At 42.3% G+C, this 5,937-nt stretch overlaps 1 long non-coding RNA gene across 1 annotated transcript; it reads left to right on the forward strand.

The window, feature by feature from the left end:
• Window positions 1–3,760: 3,760 nt before the first annotated feature.
• LOC118761487 lies at window positions 3,761–5,703 on the forward strand. Its single transcript, XR_004997418.1, has 2 exons — window positions 3,761–4,050; window positions 5,315–5,703. It is a non-coding gene; the product is annotated as an uncharacterized LOC118761487 (long non-coding RNA).
• The last annotated feature ends 234 nt before the right edge of the window (window positions 5,704–5,937 follow it).

The following is a 5,937-nucleotide window of genomic DNA, read 5'->3' on the forward strand; positions in this document are numbered from 1 at the left end:
CAAGAGAGTAGAGTCGATTAGGTATAGTAAGACTCTAGCTATTGAACGTAGAAAGAGAGAGCGGGATTTAGTTAAGAAACTAGACGAGGCTCTTGAGACAGGCATCGTGACCGACATGTTGGCGGCAAGGTTGGCCCTCGACCAACACTTCGATGCCAAACACGAAGGCTGCGTTGTCAGAGCTAAGGCACGTTCGCTAAGCGGGGAGGGGACTAGAGCCGCTCGATGGGCCCGCGTGGCGGAGGTGAAGCGAGGCAACAAAGCAACCATTTGGTCTTTGGTGGACCAGAATGGGTGCGAGGTTACCGAACCGAAGCAGATGTGTACGGTGCTTCAGCGGCACTTTGCTCAACTGTTTGGGACGAGCGGTGAAACGCACAATGGTGCAGACTTCGGTGTGTACCTGGACGGCCTACCACAACTCTCAGACAGCGAGGCAGAGTGCTGCAAAGGTCCGATATCTGCCTGGGAAGTGGAGGAAGCGATGAAGAGTTGCACGAGAGGTAGATCGCCGGGTTTGGATGGTTTGCCCTACGAGCTTTACACTTCAATGCCAGACTTGTTTGCGGGCCTGTTGGTAAACGTCTACTGCAACTGGCAGCAAAACGGGAGAATTCCTGCTTTTGTCTGTTGAGGAGTGGTGGCTTTGCTGAAGAAGGACCCAAACAAGGGGGACGTTATAGGGAATTTTTGGCCCATCACTCTGCTCAATGCAGAGTTGAAGATTTTGGCCAAGGTACTAGCCAAGAGATTGGCGCTTGTCGTGGACAAGCTGGTTGGCAAGACGCAGATATGCGCCGTGCCGACCAGGTCGATACACGACAACCTCCATCTCATGCGCTACATCATAGAGAGGGTGGGTAACGACGCTGGCGCGGGTGGGGCTTTGATCAACTTAGATCAGAGTAAAGCCTTAGATAGGGTCGACCATCGGTACCTGGCAGCTGTTCTCAAGGCAGCCGGCTTCGGTCCAGTCTTCTGTGGGTGGATAGCTGCTTTATACAGCAACATCTGCTCGGTGATACGGGTGAACGGTCACCTTTCGGAACCGTTCGACATCTCGCGTTCGGTCCGCCAAGGATGCCCTCTCTCCTCCCTCTTGTACATATTGACTCTCGAGCCATTACTGCGCAAGTTGGAGGCTTTGAGGGGTATCCCGCGCGATCTAGGAGGCGGAAGCAGCGTGTCTGCCTATGCCGACGACGTCATCGTGATGGTGTCGAGCCACAGGCACATTGGCAAGACACTAAACGAGTACGAAGCGGTGACAGGGGCAAAGATTAACGCGGAAAAGTCTGTGGGCTTGCAACTGGGCACCTGGAGAGGCAAGCCCATGCCGTCCAACAGCGTCGTAGGGCACTGGACAGATGGACCCGTTAAACTGCTCGGGGTCTGGTTCGGTCCGGACCTCCAGGTGGATAAGAACTGGGAAGAGGTGACAAGCAGGGTGGCACGCCTCACCCAGAAATGGGCCGAGAGGAAGCTGTCCCTGAAAGGTCGAGCGGAGGTGGCGAATGCGTACATTGCATCCATCATCTATTACCGCTTGACCATCGTCCCTTGTCCCGACCGCTGGTTGGCCAAGCTGGTACGCCTGCTCTTCAACTTTTTGTGGAAGGGTCAGGTGCCACTGGTCAGGCGATCCATCTGCTGTCAATGACCGCTGAACGGAGGCCTTGGAACGCCGTGGTTGCTGATGCGCAGACATGCGCTCAGGCTGCGACATCTCAAGTGTTTCCTAGACGGTGAACAGGTGTGGTCGTCTTTTGTCAGACGCAACTTTCCGCAGCTCGTCTTTTTTGCAGACCTGGATCAAACGTAGACCGAGAAAGGGCGCTTGGCACCTCGAGTGTCGTCAAGCTCTCTCCGCGGGCAATGCGATCGGTTACAGCTCCACTCTATAGAGGGTTAGCGGAGGAAAAATGCGACAACGTTCTCAGGGAAACTCTAGGCATTGAAGATGACGAACTGTTCGGGAGGACTTTCGGGTCGGGGCCGATGGATAATTTCCAGAGGTCGCTCGCCTGGCAGTGCTACCGAGGGGCTCTGCCTGTTCGGGATAAACTCTACCGGCACAGAAGTGCTGGGCCTGCCCGAGGTGTTGCTAGGACGACGAAACCGTTCTGCACGCACTCGTCCAGTGCCCAAGTATTGCTGAACTATGGGTTTATGTCGAACAGCTACTGTCACGTGTAGGACGGATCCGACTATCAGCCGAATCCATAGTGAAGATTGCCCCGTCGACCTCCCTTAACAAGGAGGGCGAGGCCGTTTTCTTGTGCCTAGTGGCTGTGGCGAAAGAGGTGGTATGGTGGACCCGTTTGAAAGGGCTAAAGTCAGACACTTTCCTCTTTGGTCAAGGCCTCATCAACTTTTTCAAGTTTCACTTGAAAAGGAAGATGAGGTTAGAGAGGAGAGTGCTGTCCGATAGCAAGTTTTATGAAAGGTGGGTGAATTGTGCGAGAATGGCCAGTATAAATGGACCAGTTCTCAGGTTTCGCCTGTGATTCAAAAAGGTAATATAAAAGGAGAAAAGGGGCCCTCTACCCCCCTTTTTGACCAGGCTCCCGTTGGCTTTTATGGGTTTTTTCCACCAGGAACTTTTCGTAACGCCTCCCCCTTTTGGGAATTTTTCCTGGTTAAATATTTTCATTGTAACCTTTCGTCTTGTTCTGTCCCTTTATGTTTTCAAATCATGTGTGTCAGCCCTTGTGGCCAATAAAAAGAATAAATTATTATTATTATCATCATCATCATCATCAAGAGGAGTCGTTCAGGTTAATAAACAAATAAATGTTAGAGTTTATACAGGGGTGGTAATTATTTTGAAAGAGTAGGGCAGTAACATGAAGCATCCCAAAAAGTCGATGATTTTTTTTTCTTAAATCTTACGAAAGATATGGATAGCGTCAACGCAAATTAAGACAGGTGTCTAAATCGTCCCACAGTTGTCTTTACGATGTACTTCCCCACTTTATTACTGTGTTTAGGGCAGAAGGGTTTTGCCCTTAACAGAAGGGTTTGGGGTTATAAGAGAGAAGAGAGGGGTTGCTGTAAAAGTGGAGTGCGAAATGTTAGCAAGTCAGTGTAATCTAATTATAAAGTTTGTTTACAACACTATTCTAAACATTCAGAAATGTGTCGGGTAATTCGAGAATAGAGAGGAATTTCATACTGAGAACTTTTTAATTCTTAACATAGGGCTAAGATCAAATTTCAACAATATCTTGACGAAATCACTAGTTGTTTTACGACGACAGTTTTCGTGTCTTTAAATAAATAATTATTTTACATATATGATAATTTGATCACAAGGGAGGGGTGTCACGATTATTAACATTATATAAAATTGTCATCCATTTAACATTGTATTTCATCGAGACCGCATTTATATTTTAGTTGTGGATCCATGTCTGTTTCTAATAAAAATACACGATTTTTACCCTTAAAAGTCGAGTAACTTCTACAATGAAGTCAAAGACTATATTTTAATAAAACCCAAATAATTAAATATCAAATTACTATAACGAGCATTTGTTATAACAACTGAAAATCGTGGTTGTTTTTGTTTTGTTTGAATACAAGATTTTATAGAAAAAAAAAGAAAAAAGCAACAAATCAAAACATAAACTATTTTATGAAAATAACTATTTCAAAACAAACGTCCGAAGGAGTAGAAGAAATATTAATGTAAAAAATAAAACAAAACATCATTCAAAAATAAATAAATATTGTGTGATTTTTTTTTTTAAAACATGAAGTAGTATTACCTTATACAAGCAGACAGGTCTTTTCAGAGACATCGGAAGACACTGAAGAGCCGAATCATTTTTTTTTTATTACATATTTGAAACTAATTACATCTAAATGCCCTGGTTTTGATTCATACGAAACTCACGTTCACCCAAGATGAAACAAAATGGTCGACCCACAAAGAATATGAATTATACAACTGCTAATAAATGTTACAGACATTATTATAGTACTTCTAAACATACACTTATCGGCTCCTAATTCAGTTGGATTGCGTATGCAATTTATCTTTACAAGGTAAATCGAGTTCATTAGTTCAAAATTCAAATGAAAATGAAGGACATTAAATGAATAAAACAAAGAAAAAAAGTTTATAATAAGAAGCATTACTCGCTCAGAGGTGCTTATTATGTTTCGTTACCTTTAAAACTTTATTATTGTGGTTATAGTTATTTTAATATTAAAAAGCCAAAAATATTATTATAACTGTTGCCGATGTCACTGTGTCCTGCCTGTGATTTTTCCACCCCGTTTTACAACAAGTATTTATTTTACATTCCTATAGCACCGAATCACTGGTTAAATTTAACTACTCTGAGAAATATATCGCATTTATACACTAGAAATTAAAAAAAAAAAGTAATAACCGTGAACATAGACAATTAAATGATTTTTGAAGTTTTAAATTGTGCCCAGAATCATAAACATCATCAGTTATTGAAATAATTAGAGCTGATAATATAAATACCTTCGTTTATGGTAACCAAAATATTCCGTTCCATTAAGTAAGTTGTCTACTACAAAATATCATCCTCTCAAGTGAAAATAGAAAACCTTCACCTTCCTTTTTTCTTGTTCTGGTTTTGTTTTTGTTTTTGTGCTCTTTTTACTTAAACGTAGGTAAGGTTGTTGCTGCATGTTGTAATCATCTGAGGCTGATGTTTATTCTAAGTCATCTTCTATAATTGGATATAGTGTTTACAGATAAATATTAATACTCTCTCTCGAGTTATAATATTGATTTTTATTTTTTTCATGGGCACGAGACTTGTAGATTTATAGAACAGGTGGAGGCTGTGTCATTTCCATGCCTTTCAGAAGGGCATCAAGATCGCATACGATGTGAAATTGCTACGGGTGTTTTGACGAGATGCACTGAGATTTACCATTAAATTTCTTGAGATTGGTACAGTTTATTTTTGAAATGAATTAAAATGGTATGTCGAAGTTCTTTTCAATAAATAAATGAAAATATAAAACGTTAGAATCCCTAATCCAAACGTGGCTACTGTCTCACTCTGCTCTGAGTTTTTATATTGATTTTCTTGGGGCACATGGCCAATTTTTTGACGAGAAAGCTTAGTTGTTGAATAAATCCTAATATATCACTGACTTTTAATTCATTAACCCTAGCAGAAGCCTTATTGTTTCTGAAAGCTCATTGCCTTCTTAAATTCTTAGATTTCATAGTTATTGTTGCTTCTTAGATCTATGTCACCTCTGATGGAGCAATTCTATGATTAAAGACATTCCAACCGTGATCATCCTATCTTCTTTTCAGATAAGTTTCTCTGCCAGTTTCGATAATTAGCCTCCAGTTGTTCGGTCAACTGAATTCCTTCTCGTAAAATTAACGTGTAAATGGTTGCGTATTCTACAGGCACGTGTGACTTACGCAACTGTCGGGCTGAATTAGCGAGACATTGTGACAAGACTAGACTTCTTGAATTGCAAGAACAACCCAGAGAATGAGAAAAGAAGGAACGGCGCTTCTTTTGTTTCTAGGGCCCCCTAAAGTGAAACGATTGATCTTGTCAGAAGCTGGTGCTTCTCAGATTAAGCGGATATAAAGTTTTAAATAATAGTTCAAGTGTGTTCGTATCAATTTCAATGGTCACACCAACACCATTGATTTGAATTGGATTTTTAGTAAAAAGCCCTGTGCATATATTACGACGAGCAAAACGCCCCCCCCCCGTCCAATGGACGGTGCTGAGTTGTCAAACATGTAAACCAAATTTTCTCAAAATAACTTGTCCGACCGTTCCATAGGCCTCCCCTTTCAGAAACACTGATTTAACCTAAATTTGAGACACCGTGCATTTTTCTCGCGTACGCGTAGTATAGATCGCAACAGCTGATGTACTTTCGCGTACAAATGCACGTTCCCACGGCTTTATCGAT

Source organism: Octopus sinensis, unplaced genomic scaffold (assembly GCF_006345805.1).
Source record: "Octopus sinensis unplaced genomic scaffold, ASM634580v1 Contig14057, whole genome shotgun sequence".
NCBI lineage: Eukaryota > Metazoa > Mollusca > Cephalopoda > Octopoda > Octopodidae > Octopus > Octopus sinensis.